This window comes from Sphaeramia orbicularis, chromosome 13 (assembly GCF_902148855.1).
Source record: "Sphaeramia orbicularis chromosome 13, fSphaOr1.1, whole genome shotgun sequence".
NCBI lineage: Eukaryota > Metazoa > Chordata > Actinopteri > Kurtiformes > Apogonidae > Sphaeramia > Sphaeramia orbicularis.
The window spans coordinates 22,460,410-22,483,203 of NC_043969.1; positions in this window are offsets into that span (position 1 = coordinate 22,460,410).

The following is a 22,794-nucleotide window of genomic DNA, read 5'->3' on the forward strand; positions in this document are numbered from 1 at the left end:
AATTGATTTACACTCAAACATGTTACTGCAGATCAGGTTTATCAAGAACAGCAAAGTTACAGTAATGGTATGAATGGCAGTGTATGGGATGATGCATAAGCATCCCCTGTGTTGGCTGATATGGAAAAAAAACCCCAATAAAATCCATGAATATTGAAGAGAACAGCTTTGAATAGTCATCCACTGTAGTGACCACTATGTATGAAGGGGTTAAACACCCAGTAGAGATTTTCCCATCTTTAAAAACTGGCCAACATAGCTTGTGCTTGGACTTGGTAGTGTGAATAGACTTTTTTTTTTTTTTTTTAACATGTTAGAAAACATCATCCCAATTGAACAGTCCTTGAGTAAGACTTTTAGGTGAAGGCCTGATTCTTTAAAATCACAATACTTAAATCCTGGGAAACCATTTGCAGCAGTTTTACAGTGTAAAGAATCCGGGTGATACTAATAACAAGCTTTCTCTTCTTGGTGGACTCGGCAGATATTTCCCTGGCCTCACTGTTTGTGCAGAGATTTTTATTTGTTGTTTTTTTCTTGCTGGATTTTACAACTTAAACATATTCCCATTCTATCAGTTTCTAATGCACAATAGTAAATTGTGTGCCAGTAGACCAATCCTTTCAACAGTTTCACCGATGTGTCCTTTGGTCCACTGGTCTAATTAGGAAAGTGTTCCCTGGGCCACCTGGGATAATAGTACCACAGATGGCCACAGGGGGAAGTCCGCAGCAATTAGTATTGCCAGACTCCGCTGTGATTTATCCAGGAAACATACTGTCCTTTTACTGTTTATAAAACTCCAACGTCTGTAAATCTGTGATTGACAATTCCCACATCTAATAAGTACATGAGAGGTGTTTTCTTTCTTGCACATGTTACAGGTGCTTGTTTTACAGGTGCTTTCACAGTTTAACAGGATGTTTTCATGTAGGATCACATTACAGAAAGAAAATATGCTTCAAAAAACAATGCCCTGTCTGACATTGACCCCATCTTGGAAACTGTTGGCACATAAGGTAAGCAGGTTCCTCTGGCAAATACACAAAGACAAATTAGTGCGACAGTTTAATGGAAGTTGAAGTGAGTTACAATCGCAGGAAACACACACACACTGACTGAAGCTGGAAAAGAATGGTAGAAGCATAAATACCCAAGAGGGAACAAACGTGCTGAGGTAGGAAAAGACACTAACTATGCATACACACACAGGGGTTTTCTCAGCTGTTAAAACTGTTATTCAGTGCTGCTGGGGGATCTGTGCCGTGACATTAAACTTTAAACACTTCTTGCTGTCAGAAAGTGGTTCTTTTATCACATTTGGATCCAACATGAACACATCCCTTTCACTGTTTCACATCTGACCATCTTCACTTTCGTTCCACGATCCTCCACATTTTCCTCTTTTGGTTCTTTTACCTAAATTTTCACCTCAAGTTTACCTCTTCTTTTCTTACCTTATGTTATTTCAACATCTCTGAAAATGTTCTTTTGGCACTTTTTTGTTGCCTATGTTCCCATTACTATTTTATTCATCACCAGAAAAATGAGTGAGGAGCTAAAACCAAATATAACACTAGTATACATATTGTAAAGGTGAAAGAAAAATGAATACTTATGTTCGGATGGTTAGATGGTAAGCTGATTCCATCACCAGCATTTAGATACTGAGCTTATTGTGCTGATAGATTTCTAATCTAATGCACCACTTCACTTGAAACACATATTTCTTTAAATACCTTTAGTGTTATGAAAGAAATATTGCTGCTTTGCATAGCCTCAGTAGAGGAGGATGAGTTATGGTTAGCACTAGCCACTTTTACATGAGATCCTGGAAAAAAGGTGAGATGGTGATCCCACCTTTTTTCCACCATTGACCGATTTCCACAGCCAAGACAAAGGAGTAACAGAGGTGAGACAGGCTGGACTTTTACACAGTGGACCTGCATTCTGGAATTAAAGGGGCAGTGTATACTGTGATGTATAACTTGTGCATCAGAAATTTCCCGAGCATTGCGGTGTTGCTAACCTCTCCAGAGTCTTTCACTGTTCCACAAATGTTAGCATGGATAGAGTCCTCCACCTGAAGTGACAACAGCTCGTGGATCTCGGCGTCTCCCCAGTTCAACATCTTTCTGGTCACGTTGATATGTTTGTTTACTGTACACGGTCCGCACTCATTTTTAAATCCCTGCATTGCGGGAGTCGCACACACAATATGTCATCTAAACGTTACACCTTGGTTGCGGAACAAGAGGTGTTCCTTTTACGTAGCGTGATTCCACCTTTATCACGGCTCTGTTAATACCTCCAGAGGTGTTACAGAGCCGTGACAGAGGTGGGACCAAAGGATCCCACCATTTCGTTTACACAGACGCCATTCCGGAATAAAGGTGAAATATTCCCGGAACAAAAGTGCTGTGTAAAAGGGGCTAGTGTTATGCTCTAGAGCAGGGGTGTCAAAGTCCTTTTAGTTCAGGGGCCACATTCAGCCCAATATGATGCGAAGGGGGCTGGACCAGTAAAATAATAACAGTGAAAAAAGTGCAATTACATTCTGAAAATATTTACTTCAACAAAGTTTCCTTAAAAATGTGACAAACATGAACAACCTGAAATGTCTTAAGAAAAATAAGTGCAATTTTAAATTGTACCTCATCATTCATATCATTTACACACATACATCACAACTTACATTACAATTACAGATACACAAAACATATAGTTAATATTATTAAAATTACACTTCACTTTATTGAGGTTATTCATATTTTTTGTAAAAGGATAGTTTGTAAATGTAAACACTTTCATAAAATTTTACTTTTTTACACTAAAACAAGGAAAAAAAATGTATTATTTATAGGTTATTATGATAGTATTTTACAGGTGTGACCCACTTGAGATCATATTGGTCTGTATATGGAGCCTGAATTAAAATGATTTTGACATCATTGATTGTTAATATCTTCAGTGTAATTTTTGCATTTCACAAATTCATCCCATGGGCTGGATTCGACCCTTTGACTGGCCAGTTTTGGCCCGCAGGCCACATGTTTGACACCTGTACTCTAGAGTCTCCTCCTTACCATCTTTACCTTTGTTTAAACATAATATTACTTTACATGCATTTAGTGTGTTTTATATGTCAAATTGGTTGTTATTGCTCTGTTAACCAAGACTTCATGGAAGAAGAGATTTTGTTTTTCAATGTGACCATCCTGACTAAAGAGAGATAAATCTATACGTGATCTTCCATACCATACACTGAAATGAAATTCACACACAAACCTTTGTTCAGCAAAAATAGGATGAGTTCCAGTTTCAGTAGATCATTATCTTGCATGTGTGTATTTGTGTGTACTTCCCTGCATGTGCTTCCATGTGTGTTTTCAAATTCTTTTGTATTTCTAAGTGTGTGAAAGCATGTGATGGACAATGATAACAGGTGATCAGGAAATGGGGAACTCCAGGAAATTCCTCGGGGCATGGGAGAGAGCAGCAGCAGGAATGTGCACATACAACAAATACATTGAGATAAATGAGCACATGTTCAAACTGAAATACAGGTATTTACACAGATTCACAGTTGTTGGCTTGAGCTCTGTACATCCTGCTTTATTTGCTGTAGTACAGTGTTGATGCTTTTCACTACATAGTTTAATGAGGGAGTACTGGGTAGATATAACAACATTCATACTTATACTACACTAATACTACAGACATTTTAAGATACAGCTTATATGGCACAAGATCACAAGTTACAACTGTATTTCAGGGGGTTTAGACTGTCCTTTGACTGTGTTTACAATATGATCAGTTACTATGTACTATTGATGGCAGGATTCAGCCCTGCGATGAACTGGCGACTTGTTCAGGGTGTACCCCGCCTTCGCCCCTATGTAGCTGGGATAGGCTCCAAGCAACCCCTGTGACCCTCGTGAGGATAAAGCAGGTTCAGATAATGAATGAATGAATGAATATTGATGGCAGGGGGAAGTTGTGTTCAAGAAATCACACATGGCTGCAAAAAAAAAAAAACAATAATTTAATGCTATGTTTGTATCACCTACTGAAAAAATTCTGAAGCTCGTTTTCACACATCTGTATTATGGTATCATCAAGTTTTCTTTCAAACAACGGCTTGGACATTTTATCAAAGTAATAAAGTCATAAGATCTTCATCTGCAGATAGTTTACAATACAGCTTTTTTTTTTTTTTTTTTTTAGCTCTGTTTGCCATGCTGATTGTGTGGTTAAAGATCAACTTGTCAAACAGTGAACTTAACAAACATAACCTTGTAACTTTATGTCTTCATCTTAATAAAACTCACTGCTGGAGACAAAATATTGTGACTTAAATACTGAAGTTAATTTCCTTTATTTAAGAGCTTGTACAGTGGAGATAGCAACAGCAATAACTGTATTTTATTTAACTGCTTTTCACACTCTGCAAGTTGTTTCTTATCAGTTACAATCCTTAAAGGTGCGGGAGACTTTTGTGACCAGTTTTTCGTCCAATTTGCAAACCCTCAGTCATAGCCTAAGTATCACAAATCTGTAAGTCTTTCTGTGATTACTCACCTGAATCTCTTGCATTACGGTGAACAATTTCGAAGTGCCATCCACCATAAACAAACCAAGCGTTTAGAAACAGAGCTGGGAGGTAACTCGGGCATCTTCGGAATTTTGTTGCAACGTGCATTGTGGGAAACGGAGGTTCGTGCAGCCACCTGGCAGCGACAGCAGCTACATACATGACGCAGAAACAGCAGGAGCTCCCTTCCCTCCATGCATATTCCTCCAGCCGTTTCCGTGTTTCAGCCATTTCCGCATCGTGTTTGTTTCATCCATATAATATCATATGGTTGCGCTGCTGCTGCTACTGTCAGGCAGCTGTACGAACCTCCCTTTCCCACAGTGCATGTCGCGACAAAATTCCGAAGATGCCATGTTACCTCCAGGCTCTGTTTGTAAACACATGGTTTGTTTATGGTGGATGGCACTTAGAAATTGTTCACCATAATGCAAGAGATTCAGGTGAGTAATCACAGAAAGACTTACAGATTTGTGATACTTAAGCCATGACTGAGGTTTTACAGATTTGATGAAAAATTGGTCATGAAAGTCTCCCGCAGCTTTAATTCCACCTTGGCCTTAATGTTCAGTTCCCTGGGTGACTGGCAAAGTGACTCACTATTCCCTCTAGTGGTCACATACATTCACAGTAACATACTGGCTAGTGTCTGTGAATAAATTCAGCGCACATCTCTGCAATATAATAAATTGACATCTTTGACATAACGTTAGGATGCTTTTTTTCCTGAACACTTTAATAATAGTTGTATACAATTTTGAGTATTTTAAGGACTCCTAAACATTACATAGCAAAATAAAATACTCTTCCCATCAGAGTGAGTAGCAATTGAAAAAAATAGTCTTGCATTCAACACCAGATTTTTTTTTTTTTTTTTTTTTACAGTTATAAGTTTATATAATATTGACTTACAGAATACAGCAAATAAGAAACTTTAATGAACATGCTATAATCTATATAATTTTTTTAAATCTTTTTTCACATCAATTTGGCAACAGTGGAGTTCTGTATGAATTTCTGCTACCATAAATGAATCAATTATCAATCAATTAAAGGTCAAACTGATTGGAAGGAAATGTACATGGTCAGTCATGGTTTACGTACATTACAAAAGACTTAGAAATGGCAAAGAGGCTGTAACCTCCTTGAATAGGAAGTATCACAATACCTAAGAACCTGCCTATCTGCCATTTCACTTCTTAATTTGAATGATAATGGCTTCATGTTCTGCAGTGAGACAATTTCTGCCACGGCTGTGATCTCATGAAGACCACAGTGACAGGGGCAAGAGAATATATGCTGCACTTAACAATCAAGAGAATTAATGGTGTATTGGGATAGTGAGAGATGAAGGTGGGTTGAGGGCACTGAACTTACCTGCTGACTGCAGGAATGGAAGAATACCGATGAGACTGCAACAGACAAATGGTGTATGAGAAGGAGAGAAAGGAAGGCAAGGGTGGATGACAGAAAGCAGGGGGAGGTAATGGGGGTGGTGAAAGGGAGATAAATGGTATGAGAAAGTTAATAACAAGCATTGTGGTTCCTCAGCTCTCAGTGGAGAGAATAGCAGAGGAGAAAAGGGGGAAATGGCTGAAATGTGCATTCCTTCTGTGCTATACCTCTGCAATAGTAGAGACAAATGAGACAGACAGAGAATGAGAAGAGTTAGATAAATAGCCTGACAGACAGATGTGTAACCATCTCTGACATAAAATAATAAAAGCAAGAAATAGACAGAAATAATAACAATTCATGAAAACTTGTCTGAGGATGAAAGGAAACAAGGACATGGATAGAAACAACAACAACAGGAACACCTGCCCTGACAAAAAGAAGGAAAAATCATTTCCATGAAATCACATTTGTGTTGAATGGGACTATTTCTTCCTCTTTTTGGCTCCAGAAGAATACGTTTCATTGGTGATTTTTAACACATTAACAGTCAAATACAAAAGAATCAAAAGAATATCTTTCTTATTGTTTATTAATCAGTAATAAATAACAGCATATGATGGACGCGGCCATATTATGAACAGCTCTACTCACCAAATAATTAACATTTAACTGTATCATTACATTTGTGAGATTGCCCAGGTATACAGTGCCACAGGACATTTCTGTTCACCCTGAGTATGCCTGAGGACATCTACATTTCTTTCTGACATGTGCACTAGCCACAAAACATGGCTCTTGTGCTGGAGGAGGGTTTGAGAGCCTAGTTGAAGGCTACGTCTGCCAATAACTAGTGAACATTGTCAGGTGGATTATCTAATGTGCACCAGCTAACCCTGCTATGAGTCCACGTATTTATCGGTGTTGTCTGATATTTTATGTTAGTGCCTTCCTAAAAGTAAGCTTGGACTATACCCTGTGGGCCCCCTCTGAATAAAGAGTCTGTTATAATGATGAATTTATCAAATTCTTATGTTTATATGTCACTGATATGCGGGGTGAAACAGATGTGAGGATTATTTTTACAGTTGGAAAGTTCCAGCCTTCCCTTTGATGGGATCCGGTCAGCTCCAACTGCAAGAATCACGCACAGAGTATGAAACTCACATCGAGTATGAAAATAACATGTCTGTATTTGTGAATAAAAAAATTCACGACTGATCATGTTATGAAAATAGGACACTGACAGACAGAGCACAAATAAGTCACGTAGAACAACAGATATATTGATATATATATATATATATATATATATATATATATATATATATATATATATATATATATATATATATATATATATATAGATAGATAGATTGTCATTTCAGTGTTTCCTAAACAAACACCCACCACCGACCAAAACCATCTACTGATCTAAACTATGTAATACTTGTTGACCCACTAATCCTATCAATACATATAAACAATTGGAGTAAAGGGCAGTTTGTCATCTTTTCATGGTCATCAGATATGACCCATTTGGATGTTCAGAGGCTCTGTAGTTATCGTGGAAACACCGTCATCTTCAACGACATTTATTCACCAGTAAAACCCATGGAGTTTGACAAATGACAGTGGATGGACACACTTGGTTTATGTTCAGTTCATGATATATTTTACTGAAAAAGTCACTTTTTCATCAGTTTTCTCTGCTTTTGATATAACCCTCAACTTTAATCTGAGTTTTAATGAACAGCCACATGATCAGTGAATTAAATACAGGAAAACACCTGATTTATACTGATAAAATACAAAATACAAAGGATAATATTATAAATAAATGGTGATAAATCATTTAAGAAATAATAGATATAGAAAAAACTTTACTTGAGAACTGACATAAAAGTAGCGTTGGGTCTTTATGGCTTAAGGGCCACCAAACTATATAGATCCTATTTTATAGAGAGAGCATCTCACCTTTTTGCAGTCACCTGGAGAGGTGGAGTCATACCCTGGGCTCGCTCTCACTTGGTGTCGAACTCCACTTCATGACAGTGACAGGTGTTGAGTTTGAGTGAAGGGTTAGTGTTTATATGTCAAACTGTAATTCAGGTGTCCTAAGGCAAGCCGACGGAGAATACAGAAGTCTTAAAGCCACTTATGGTTCCTCCAGTTGTAATTTATTATTTGTTAATTGGTCAGAACTGTGGCTTCAGCTGAACAACAGCGCTGCTCCTGACAGCTGCTGTATGCCTGTGTATGTATTCCTACTTAACCCATAAAGACCCAGTGCTACTGTTGTGTCACTTCCCAAATGAATTTTTCTCTCTATTTAATCTTTCTTAAGTGATTCATCATCATTTATTACAGTAGTCTCCTTTGTATTTCCAATTTTTTCAAGTAGAAATATAATATTTTGCTAAATTTAATTTACTGATCATGTAGATGTTCATAAAAATTCAGATTCAACTTGAGGATTATTATATCAGAAACAGAGAAAACTGAAGAAAAAGTGACTTTTTCAGTAAAATATATCATTAACTGAACATAAACCAAGTGTGTCCATCCACTGTCATTCATCAAAGTTCATGGGTTTTACTGGTGAATCAATGCTGTAAAAGATGACAGTTTTTCTACGTTAACTATGGAGCCTCTGAACGTTCAAATGGCTCATATTTGACTGCATTTTACACCAATTATTTACAGGTATTGGTATGATTGATGGATCAATAGGTATTAAACATTTTAGATCAGTAAATGCTTTTGGTTCCAAGTGGATGTTTGGGTTTTTATGGGTTAAATGTGCATCAATTCTAGTCAAAATCACTAGTGAAACACATGTTGGAATAGTCATAGTTAGTATTCATTGTTGTATTCTGCTTTGATCAATGTGGTTATTCTATCTTTGATGATTTTTTTTTGTTTTCATGAAAAATGCAGATGAAATATAACAAGCAACTAAAGCTGTTAGATACATGTAATGGAGTGTAAAGTCAAAAGCATTTATCTCTATAATTAAATGGGGTGTAAAGTTGAATAAAAATTGAAATAATCGAGGGCAAGTATTGTAGTACATCAAACTTAAATAATTTCCTTATGTAATAACACTGGAATACATTCTAACATGGCTTTAAATACTGAACTTAACTCATAAACACCTAAACAACCTCCAGTGACCAAAAGCATCTACAGATCTAAAATTTTTATCTACAAATCCTATCAATACATGGAAATAATTGGTGTAAAATGTAGTTCGTCATCTTTTCATGGTCATCAGACGTTCAGAGGCTCCATAGTTACCGTGGAAACACTGTCATCTTCTACAACATTGATTCACCAGTAAAACCCATGGAGTTTGACAAATGACAGTGGATGGACACACTTGGTTTATGTTCAGTTCATGATATATTTTACTGAAAAAGTCACTTTTTCTTCAGTTTTCTCTGTTTCTGATTTAGTAACCCTCAACTTCGATCTGAGCTTTAATGAACATCTACATGATCAGAACATTAAATAAAGAAAAATACTTGATTTTCACTGAAAAAAAATGCAAAATACAGAGGATAACATTACAATAAATGGTGATCAATCACTTAAGAAAGGTTAAATAGAGAGAAAAAGTCCTTTGGGAACTGACACAAAAATGGCACTGGGTCTTTATGGGTTAAATACTAAAATCTTGAATACTGTCTTTGTGTCGTTTGGTCCCAGCATAGCCACTTAAGTCAGGAACTGCCCCTGGACAGGTTCAGTATGACATATATAATGTGATGGCACACATATGGTAGCTCTCTGTCAACCTACCCGATGGAAACGAAGGAAGAGGAAGGTGGCTACGAAGATGCAGAGGGAGGCAATTAGTGTGAGAGAGAAAAGAAGGAAAGTGAAAGATCCAAAGTGACACTCAGGAAAAGGAGAAAGACTGAGAATGAGCAAAGAAGATTTTTGAGAAGTGTAACACAGAAAGAGGACATGACACAAACTGTAAACAAGAACCAACTGAAATAGAATGCACATTAAGCCACTACAGAACTGATAAAATATTAGACATGTTATTCAATAGTAGCAATATCTACAGTCCTAAAAAAAAAAAAAAAAAAGGTCTTACCAAAAAAAAGACAAAACAGGGAAATATTGCAATGAATCACATTTATTTAGCAATAAACTGGTGCCTCTTATAAACTGGTGAGCCCATGTGCACTTTAATAAATGCTGCAGTTTCATAAGATGGAGCATTGTTCAGTGATGATAAAGGTTTGTGCTCTCCTAAGTGCATTCTATTTGCTTATGCTACACTTTATGTGTCTATTCCATTTGCTCCGAGGCACTGCGCCCTTCTTTCTGTGCATGTGTTCCACATTTCACAACCGTCTATTTGTTCTCTTCTGTGTGCCCGTGTGTTGTTTTGCATGTGTGTATGAATGCGCTTTGAGGAGTAAATGTGCATGCGTGTGTTTGCATACCCCATGTGTATCTTCTTGCTGCTATGTGACCATCGTGCTGCAATCTCTGAGCCCCTCAGGGTTCACATCGTAGAGGGAGAAGGACAGGGAGAGAATGACAGAGTGGCATAAAAGGGGGTTTTAAAAAGAGCTGCCGCAAAAGAAAGAGCTAAAGGAGGAAAGGGACGGATTATTCTAAAGATGAGAGTGACTGACAGTGATGGAGGAGGGAGAGTGAGATGAATGTCCATATACACAAAGGCATAACGTGTGATATGAGAATCAAGACTCCCTTCGCTGAATCTTACCTCAAAATAAATCACGTCATCTTTTTTCATAACCATAAGAAAAGGCAGTTTTTTGAATTTCTGCTAAAACTATTTGCACACAAAGACATTAGCTAAATGGACAACAAATGAAAGGCAATGAAATGAACAAAAGGCAGCTGAGAATGGGGGAAGATGTACTGTGTGCTGTGGAGACAACGATGCTGAAGGCAAGAAGAGGAACAAATCAGAAATTTCTTTTCAATAAAAAGAAATGAAACAGGATACAGAGGAGAAAAAAAGTGTAACACAACTCAGAGCAAAGTCAGATGAAGAGAATTTACTCTTCCTATCAAATACTAGAGTCATAAAAACAGAAAAACAGTGGAGTTGGGCTACTTTGTCTGAAGAGCCTTGAGTTCACAGTTTTGCTTGAACTGTTTTTGATTGGTTTATTTTGGTCTTCAGACTGAAAGCTTATTCAATGCAAAGTGAAGTCAAAGGATTAATTAATCTTGTGCTCTTTTATTCATTCTTTCATTATCATCAATAAATATTCTAGGAACAGAGATGTGCGCAGAATACTGTTTCTGCTCTTTGGCCCCAACGCTGACTTTAATAACAAAGTAAAGTAAATGTAACTGTTGGCCTCTCAAAGCAATCAGCTAATATTTAACATGAAAATAATAAAAATACAGCTATGTGAACAACAGCCCAACGATGATGGTTTGACATGGGGTACTGCCATGTTAAAGTGAAAAAGCTAAAATGGTAATTAGGGATGGGAATCGAGAACCGTTCTTTTTGGGAATCGATTCCCAGTAGCTCAATTCCTTGGAATCGCTTGCCTGCCTCCTTAACGATTCTGCCTATCAGGGCCAGATTAGCACTTCATTGTACCCTGGACAACAATATTCAAGGGCCCCATCATCACAACCCCAGGATCCCTATAATCTGGCAAAATACAGAATAAGTTCCAGAAATATATGTAAATATACCCCATACTTCAATATCTAACTATCATCAAAGGCATTTTGATGTACAAATGTGTAAATGCTCGTAGAACTACAAGTGCACCACTATAGCCTCTTGTCAAGGCCCCTCACTTGCATATGATGATATGAAAACAAAACACATTAGCATCAGTATAATCTAAAATTGATCCACTACATTAGAAAGAGAGGGAAATGTCCTCCATTTTCACAAAAAAATAAATAAGAAACCATTTCCAAAGTATCCAGTATTGATTTAAGAACACTTTTTGCCAACACAAATGTATTGAATCGTCAGAAAAAGCCCACAGACAAAACACAAACATAATCTGATAGAATCAGATATGAATTTTAAACAGAAATCCCCTCGTCACCTCAGAATTCAACAAGAGAGTTAAAGTAAGTGCAATGTAAACATCTTGAAATCTGCTTTCTCTCAACAATAAACATATCTCAACATTTTCATGGAGCCACCACAAGGAAAAAATAAATATAATGCAGTATAATCTGCTAAAATAAACATTTTGGTCCCAGTTTAACTTTTAAACAGAAAACACATCACAATTCAAGGCCTGTCAAGGCAAGGGTTAAACATTTTAACACTAAATACTACATATACTAAATACTATAAACATCTGGAAAACCGTCAATTTCTCTCAAAGAAATACTTATCTGACCAATACAAAATTTGTATTCTAAATGATGGGGAAGTGCATGTTTAGGTATGTTCTTTAAATTTTCAGCTTTTTTAATGTCCCTCTCCTTTTATAATTTTCATTTGGCGCTCCCACTTAGCTGCTTCTCCATGTTTGCAATGTTTTGATTCGCATATTCATATGTTGCGTAGTCCTTGACATCTCACATCCCGCTCAGTGCACGCACATTGATTTGCGTCACCGCTGATTCACTTTTTGGACTGACCAATGAGGAGAGGGTCTCAGCTCACGGTCACAGACAGCAGGAGCAGGGTTTCTGTGCAGTGCAATGGCTCCGGGCAGCGGACAGTTTCATTTATAAGCAAAAGATAACCAGATATTTTTGTTATGCCCGAGCTACCCAGGGCCCTTCAGAGGTCGCGGGCCCCTGGGCAATTGCCCAGTTGCCCATATGGTTAATCCGGGCTTGCTGCTTATTGATTCTGCCTTTGTTGCGCATGTGTAATGACGTCACATGAACGCGGCATTGTTTTTGTTTAGAACGTAGCCAACATGGCATCGAGGCAGAAACGCTCCTATGTATGGCTATATTTCATGCGAAAAGACGAAACCAGGGCCACTTGTAACACTTGCAAAGCCTTAATTTCTTCAAAGGGGGAAAATATCTCCAATATGCTCAAACATTTGTCCACACAGCATGCAACAAACGTCCTGCCCTCTCAAATAAAAGTTTCTGAAGGTAGGGAAAAGGAAAATGAGGTGCACAACAGTGGGAGACATATGCTGTGTTTCCACTACATGGAACTGGCCCGACTTGACTCGGTTCCACCCGACTTGTTTACCAGATATTATTCCTGGAGACCATTTCCATTACAGGACACTACCGACTTTACAGTACCTGGACGTCATAGCGATGCGGCGCATTACTTCCGTGTCGTCTGCTCAGAGAGTTGCTGATAAACTCACTTGTTGCGTGTTGTCTCGTCAAGCTCATGCTGAATTTTTACGTCGGCCACCAAAGACTGAATCTCCTGAGTGAATGGTATAGTTTTTCGGGCTGTCATCACATGGATTAACCTACCGCTACATTTACTGTCAACTTCTGCATCTGTTTTTTGTAAAACGGCAGGTCACAGAGACAACTCTCTGACCAATCAGTGGTTTGCAGTGTTTACATGTCATGTTTTAGTATCTGTTCCCCAGTCTAGGAACCTCAGCGGAGGTGATACCAAAAAAACTACCGGGTACCAGATTCAAGGTCCTTTTTTGTAGTGGAAACGCAAAAAGGCCGAGTTGAGTCGAGCCGGTACCACGTGGTGGAAACGCGGCAATAGAGGAATTAGTAAAGCGTCTTAAGTTGAACTTTCACGTTGTACAGTCGTATGGTGTGGGACCCCCCCTCTTACTGGGCTTGGCGTCATCTGTTATTATTACTGGTGCATTTTCTGTGCAGAGATGGAAATATAAAAGACAGTTAATGCAAACAAACCCGTTTGTACTCTTTTATTCCCTCATCCAATGACAATCCATAAGAGAATCGATAAGGAATTGGAATCGTTAAATTCTTATCAATTCCCGTCCCTAATGGTAATACAAATATAAAATGGATTATGTCGGTAATGTCACTGGTGGTCACTGGTATTAACATTTACCAGTCTGTCAGGACCAGCTCTATGCCTTAGGTTTTGTTTCTGTATTCCTCACTTTTTTCTTTGTTTTTTTCTTTTATTTCCGTGTGTCTAACCTTTTCTCATTTCAGTTCATTTCCTGCCTTTGTATGTTTCCCGCCACTGCGATTGTCTGCCCCACCCCTCGTATATGTCACTTACTCTATGTCTTATTGTCCCCCGTTTCCTTGCATATTAAATCTGCATCTTCACCTGTGCCAGTTTATTCTCATTCTTTTCCTGCCAGTCTATTTTCCTCAGTGATGTGTGATTTTTGTGACCCTCACATCAGCTCATTCCTCACATTATGTTTGCTTCTTCTGAATGCTCATATATGTACTGAAGTGTTTTGTTTTGTTTTGTGTTTTTCAGCAAAGAGAACAGTGCTACTGACTCTATTCCCAATTTACTGTCACAATCTAGAACGGATCATACCATAAATTTATGAAAATATCATCAGTCACACAACTGTTGCTTTTAAAGCCCTATTCATACAGGAGTAGAATAACAGCAGCCTCCAGTGAGTGAAATCTGTTTTCTACTGAGGTTTAGAACTGACATCATTCCTGTAAAGGGTAGGTTCACCATTAACAATAAGTGTCTAAAAATAATTTAAAAAAAAGTTCCTTCCTGTAGCTGTCACGCATGTCATCCATCTCATCACCTTTTGGGATGTTGCTTTTCTGAAGGATTCGAGATTGCTCTTTCAGTGAATATTAATGTTATATTGCAACACAAGCCTGCTGAATCTCCACCAAAAACACTTTTAAAACTTTCATTTATCAACACCAGAAAGCCTCTATTGTCCTCAAACAGGAAATAGGATGGATAAATGTGTGACAAAAATAATGGTGTACATCCCATGGGAATAATACTACCACCGAACCAGTGTTGTTGCTGAAATAGGGAAGGCCATTTGCTGTGAACTTTTTACTTTACAAATGCCAGAAATGGCAGATTCATGAGATCCACAGGTGATACCAGTCCCATGGGAATAGGACTTGCATTGTGATACCATCATGTTAAATCTTTGGTTAGTGCTGGGTGAAATCCTACATTTCTGAGTACTTGCAATATATATTGACAGTCATAAATGCACCACTTCATGGAAATATACTTAGACTGCCACTAGGCATGATACATTACTGACTGTGAATGAGTATTTTATTGTAGGTTTATGCAAAAACACAACTTGGTTAGGTGAAGACCACGGGAAAAGCTCAAATGAGAAACCTACATGATGAAAGTTGTGTGACATTTACCTTCAGTAGTAGATGAACACTGGCCTCCTGTGTATACGTCCATAGAATTGCACAGAACCCCAGCCAGCTGGTGTTTTTTTCCCTTCATCTGTTCTTCATCTGCACACTCTTTGTCTTTCTCAGGTTCCCCCTGCTGCTCCTCTGGGACCACCTGATGGTTACCTGTTCATGGGCCCAGATGATTGACAGCTGAGCGGCTGCAGCTGCTTCGGATCACCCATCACCTGGGTATGGAGGCAATGAAGCCACCAGTCTCTCCAGACTTCCTCTACCTTCCCTTTCTTTTTACTTTAGTTAGTTTCAGTTCTGTTAGCTCAACCTGGATTTGTAATAACCATACTTTTCACCCTGTCTTTAATAGACCACACCCATGCCTCTAACATTTTCTTCCTCTCATTATGGCTGGCTCTTTCCAAGACCTGACAGTTTGTACACCAGGGGCTCATTTCTGCGCTTGATTGTTAAATTGTTAAGCCCAACACAATGCAAAATGCCACCATTTAACGCATTTTGAGCGATCCCATTTCTGGGCTTGCTTGCTAGTTTGTTAATCCCAATGCAACGCAAAATGTGTTATCCCGTTTCTGGGCTACTTGGTTATAAGTCTGTGCTCGCTAAGTTCCGCGTTACAGGGTTGATTTTAACGTGGACCTCAGAGGTCTGCATTAGAATGAGAATATATTCTTGTAGTTTCATTTCACTTTATTTCTGTCATGTATTTCCTTTGAAATATTATTTACATTTGAAAAAGAAGATTTTTAACAGAAGTTTTTACAATATCTTTGATGATATCACATTTTTCCCCTGGACATTTTGTAGTGATGTAGTTCTCAAGACCAGTCTCGGACTAGTTTTTTGTTGTTTTCATCTTGTCACGGACTCAACTCATTTGGTCTTGGTCTTGTCTTGGTCTCGATACCCCTCAGTCTCTGCAGTGTGTTGGTCTCGGTCTAGCCGGTCTTGACTACAACACTAACAAAAACAATTTTACCGTATTAGGATTGATCCGCTCACTGAATTTTATTCTCTGCATCAATTTATGGATAGCTATAGATTACTTTAGGACATAGTACAGCAGAGGACAGAGTGGGTGTGGCTTTGAGAGATGAATGAATGAGTGAATGAATGAGAGCGGTATGGGGGCGAAGCCAGTGAACCGGTGTGTGTGTGTGTGTGTGTGTGTGTGTGTGTGTGTGTGTGTGTGCGCACGCAATGAGGTATGAGTGAGTGGATGAGTGAATGGAGCAGAGTTCAGTTTTTTTATACAGTCTGTTTGCCCTGTTGTTCAGTTTGGTTACAGCCAACAGTGACCGTTTAGAGTTCTGTTATTAAAGTCACCAGTGTGGAATAACTCCGGTCACCCTTAGACGTCCAGCTGGACGCACAATATATGTGTGTACATAGCCTATAATAATTCTTCATTCTAAATATAATGCTGACAGATGAACAGAATCAGCAGGAGCAGAGGTGTTCACTGTTCTTCGCTCACATATAGTTGCAAATAGCGAGCTAACGATGCTTTAGCGAACGCAATGAGCCCAGAAACAGATTTTGTGCTCACTAAGCCTCTGTGTTCGCTGACCCATCGTTAGCTCACTATTTGTGATGATGGGTGTGTGAATGAGTGTGTTCACTATTTAACCCAGAAACGAGCCCCAGATTACCACAGGTTACTATTCACCTTTACTGGTGCATACACATCACATACTTTAAGCTCATTCAGTGATTACCGGTCTGACTCATCATCATGAAATAAACAGTAGCTTTGTAAAAAACAAAAAGTAGTTTGATGCAATCTACATTTTACAGTTGCAGCACGTTAAACGTCTGGGATGTATGTTCCTTGAGGCTGACAACACATTTGACTGCAGCAGTTGTGGAACAATCTGTAATGCTGCATTGTAAACAATCTGATTTTCCTCCATGACAAGGCAGACTGTAGCCGCCGGGTAGAATAACAGGAAGGTATTTTTCAGTTCATCGCCAGAGGACAGAGAAAATACAATTTCAGCTTCATTTCATGCCTGCATTTTGTCAGCATGATTAATCTGGTCCTAACCAACCATTTCGCAAATAAAAGTCAAAACACTTGATGGAGTTCAAAAACGTCAGTCAGTAATGAGGATATTGATCTTTGACACGAGGGTTCCTACTACTCAGCTCAAACATCTGCTGCCCTGTTTGGTGTTAATGTATTTATTCATTCACGCTTTTAATTTAAGTCAATCATCTTTAGGCAAATCTGCCCACTTAACCAGCTTTATCAGATACCGACCCTATTTCACACTTATCTTTCTATTTACTTACTTTAGATGATCTCACAGTATTAAAAAGTTATTACCCATCTGATCAACACAGAGAAACAAGCCAAAAGAATGATTATTGTTTATAAGTAGATAGACAGATACTGTTTTTTTGTTATTTTTAAAAGAAGTAACTCACTACTAGTCCAGTCATGTTGAAGCTGCAGAGACAGAATTGTGGAAAGAGACAGTTATGAGGAGTTATGACATGTTTTCACAGTCTGGTACTGTAACATTTTTTCTACAAACTGTGACTTTCTTGACTTGTAAGATTATCTTTTATAATGGTTTGAAATGGGACACAAACACTGGTCTTATGTGTTAAATTAATAGGTTTCTTATCCATCCTGACTTCTTCACACCAAGATGATTATGTCCTCATGTCCACACAACTGACAGTTTACCACAGACCACCCCCTTCAACAGTTGGTTAATATTGTCATTTTGTTCATGATTTCTCATGAACACAATGAAAATTAACTCACTGAATGCCCGCCCTGCTGGTGTGGGTGTCATATTTAATACAGCTGGAAGCATTAATATGTAAGTGCATTTAGATATATATGTATAAATATAAAAGGGGTGTTAGCATGGTAATGTTCAGACAGAGCGGTAATAATGAGGTAAATCAGAATCACACGAAGGACTAAAGTTAGTTCACAAATTAATCTACATGAACCATAACGCGCTCACTACACCATTTCACATGCAAACCCTGTATTGTATCATTTCTTTCACTTTTCTCTTTCATTTCATTTGTGGTGATTGTCTATTATTGCTTATTTCAGTTTTATTACCCCGCCCCCCGAAGGGGAGGCAAGGGGTATTGTTTTTAGTTCGGTTTGTTTGTTTGTTTGTGTGTTTGTTTGTTAACACTCTAGCAGAAAAACTATTGGTTGAATTCATACCAAATTGGATTTATAGATTGTCAGTGACCCAAAATAGATCTGATTACATTTTGAGAAAAGTAGGTCAAAGTTCCAATTTGTTAAGAATTTTCTTAAATCTTTACTTATAATGGGCAAAATTTCAAATGTCTATAAAAAGGTTGTGTCAATTTCCTTCAAAACTGGCACATATATAGAGGCTATTGATATGCTGACATCAGCACATGCATAGACATGATAACATCAGCTGGGTCAATGTGAAAATAAGATACAATACGTGTGTACGTGTGTGGGGGGGTTGTGGTGTCTGGCACCACTTGTTTGTTTCTTTGTTTGTTAACATTTTAGCAGGAAAAATATTGGTTCAATTCATACCAAATTGGGTTTATAGATTGCCAGTGACCCAGAATAGATGTCATTCCATTTTGGGAAAAGTAGATCAAAGTTAATATTTTTTATGATTTTTTAAAAAAAAAATCTTCCCATTTAATTATAATGGGGACATATATGCGAGGGGTGGGGTTTGTTGTGCCTGGCACCACTTATTAATCCTGTTTTGTGAGGCTATTTTGGCCGTACATTTCCATGGCAAGGGCCATGAAAATACATCTTAGTTGACTTAATTTGATAATGAGATAATATCAAAATAAAGAAAAAGAAAGTTGTATTAGACACAAGCCGAACCATGTGAATGTGACACAGAACACTCATTTAAAGGTGTACATTCTGTCTATGACTTGTATGTTTGGCCAGTGCTGCTTATTCTGTGCAGTGAAAACCTTTGAAAGCTCAGTGACATTTCTATCATATTAACTGCCTCCTACTCTATAGAACCTGAGTGATCAGTGGTTTCTGACCGTCGCTGGGGAGACACACCCATACCTGAACTACAAGAAGATCTATTTGCCCAACACACACAGAATATACATATGTAAATGTTTTAAGAATATTAACACATTCTGCTGCCTCCTTTCATACACTGATCCTCCAGAATGTGACTGTAATTGAAAGTTGTCCTTTTTTCAATGTGTGGGACCTGGTTTTTCTATCCTGAATACTTCTGTAGTCTGTTTGGATCCCTGACAGGACTCAGCGCTGTCTTCATCTTAGACAAGCTGAGTGCGGTGATATTGAAGTTCTACGCTTTCAGATTGTTTTCAGTGGCTGGAGAGCATAAACAACACTCTTACAGGTGTCAGGGGTGTTTCAGTATACAGTGCAGTCCTTTGAGGTAAAGCTCATTTATGCAACCACATGTAGAGTCTCATGTTATATATGATTTTATGGCACTTCAAGAATGTTCTCTCTTATCATTTTTTGTCTTTTATCACTCTTCCACTTAAAGATGACCAATCTGGAGATTATTACAAACCTCACTAATGCCTTTTTTCACCAATTTAGACATTTTTCTCTACATTTGGCCCTGACATCCACACATACAGGGGTTGGACAAAATAATGGAAACACCTTCACCTCAAGATGATAATGCCCCAATCCATACAGCTAGAATTGTTAAAGAATGGCATGAGGAACATTCTAATGAAGTTGAGCATCTCGTATGGCCGGCACAGTCTCCAGACCTCAACATTATTGAGCATTTATGGTCAGTTTTAGAGATTCAAGTAAGACGTCGATTTCCACCACCATCGTCTCTAAAAGACTTGGAGGGTATTCTAACTGAAGAATGGCTTAAAATTCCTTTGGAAACAATTCACAAGTTGTATGAATAAATACCTCGGAGAATTGAGGCTGTAATTGCCGCAAAAGGTGGACCTACGCCATATTAAATTATATTTTGTTGATTTTTTAAGGTGTTTCCATTATTTTGTCCAACCCCTGTAAACAGCATGTTACATCAATAAAACAAACTTTTTTTTTATGCTTCCAACTCTGCCTAATGTGCATTTGCATGAATAGGATAACTAGAGAAATTAGGAAATAATAGTGCCACACTGCAATTCCTAAATGTATATATTTGTTTGTGTCATTAGCATGCACCTAGAAAAAATCAAATATCAAGAATCAAATATAGGTCGTAGGTCTATCAGTCTTTTAATCAACCAACACAGTTTACATTAAAGGAGTGATATTTTGCTTTTTTAAATGGAATCATGCATTTTTAAACATTGCCCTGTGGTCTACATAAACTGTAAATGCTATACTTGGGTCTGAATTCTTCATTAATTCAACTCCACAGATCCATCTTCAACCCTATTTCTGAGTAATGACACCAGAAAGGTCATTTTGAGCGCTGGCCCTTTAAATGCAAATGAGCCACTTCACACCCCGCCCCCTCCAGGTTGTTGACCGTGCTTTCTGTTCCGTTCAGTCACTTGTGTTTGTTAATACAACCAAACACCGAACATTTTAGGTAATCAGCTCGAAGTTTGGATATACACTGAAAAAAAATATAAATGCACGACTTTTGTTTTTGCTCCCATTTTTCATGAGCTGAACGCAAAGATCTAAAACTTTTTCTATGTACACAAAAGGCCTATTTCTCTCAAATATTGTTCATAAATTTGTCTAAATCTGTGTTAGTGAGCACTTCTCCTTTGTCCTTTGCTGAGATAATCCATCCACCTCACAGGTGTGGCATATCAAGATGCTGATTAGACAGCAGGATTATTGCACAGGTGTGACTTAGGCTGGCCACAATAAAAGGCCACTCTAAAATGTGCACTTTTACTGTATTGGGTGGACCAGGGGGGTCAGAAAACCAGTCAGTATTTGGTGTGACCACCATTTTCCTCGCACAGTCTTCTTCATGAATTCTCTGAAACAGCTTTGGAGATGGCTTATGGTAGAGAAATGAACATTCAATTCACAGGCAAAAGCTCTGGTGGACATTCCTGAAGTCAGCATGCCAATTGCATATTCCCTCAAAACTTGTGACATCTGTGGTATTGTGCTGTGTGATAAAACTGCACATTTTAGAGTGGCTTTTTATTGTGGCCAGCCTAAGGCACACCTGTGCAAAAATCATGCTGTCTAATCAGCATCTTGATATGCCACACCTGTGAGGTGGATGGATTATCTCAGCAAAGAAGAAGTGTTCACTAACACAAATTTAGACAGATTTGTTAACAATATTTGAGAGAAATAAACCTTGTGTGTACACAGAAAAAGTTTTAGATCTTTGAGTTCAGCTCATGAAAAATGGGAGCAAAAACAAAAGTCGTGCATTTATATTTTTGTTCAGTATATTTTCACGCTGCTGCTGATAAACAATTCTCAGAGAAATACTCATTGGAAGTCTTAGCCTTATGTGTGTAAATGTCATGATGTAACTACTTATAAAACGTAACAAATTATGCAGAAATTGAAACAGGTTGTAGAAATCCACTTGATTTTTGCCAGAATTAATGTAAAGATAGCTTTGCAGCATCTGGAGGGTTCAAATTCAAACTTTTTGAACTATTAGGGTCCAAATACACAAATAAATGTATGAAAGACTAATAAAAGTGGGTTTAGCAAAATATGGCCCCTTTAGTGTACCACTAAGTTGCAACCTCACTTACATTGCTCATTGACATTGCTGCACAGCTTCATTACACAGTAAAGCCTCTACATCTGTTGTGTTCAGTAGTGCCTGCAGGTCTGGGGGTCCACGCATTAAACTCCTCTGGGAATAATGGTTTGTCTGATCATTTGCAGTTGTAGCTGTTTTAGCATTGGAGGGTGCATGGAAATATTTTCAAAAGGAACGATGTTCGGACAGAATTAATCTTTTTAATGGTTGGGGGAAATGCCAGTAGAAAAAATATCTGTTAGTGTGGATGGGGTGTAAAAATGCAGGGGTTTTATTCAATTGTCTTGTGGATGCAGGATTTTTTTTTTTTCTTACTTGCCTTTGCTGTACTTTAACCTCCATTCTTTTCCTGAGTCATTTCACTTCGTTTTCCACCCTTCTATTACCGTCATCCTCTTCTTTAGTCACCCCCCCCCCCCTTCTCTCTCTTCCTCACACCTCTTTCTCCTCTGCAATGGGAGGTGAGAGTGAATGAGCCCAGAAGAAATCCCATCTGAGCTGCTCAGGTCTTTCCAGTTATTAATTAGCTGGGATATTTATATCAGTACAAGCTGTAGGGATGGAAAATATGAAAATTCCTGCATGCACATAAAAAAATGTGTAAATATACACTGTGCCCATACTAGGGAAAGGCTGGACACAACCTAATCTTGTACATTACATGCATCAACACACTTAGAATCAGACAGAATTGAATGAAATATGGGAGAAAGAAGGCTGAACAGGCAAATCATAGTATGTGGTTTGCTCTCACAGCCTCAAATTTAGAGATCTGGGTTAGACTAAACAAAAAAAATA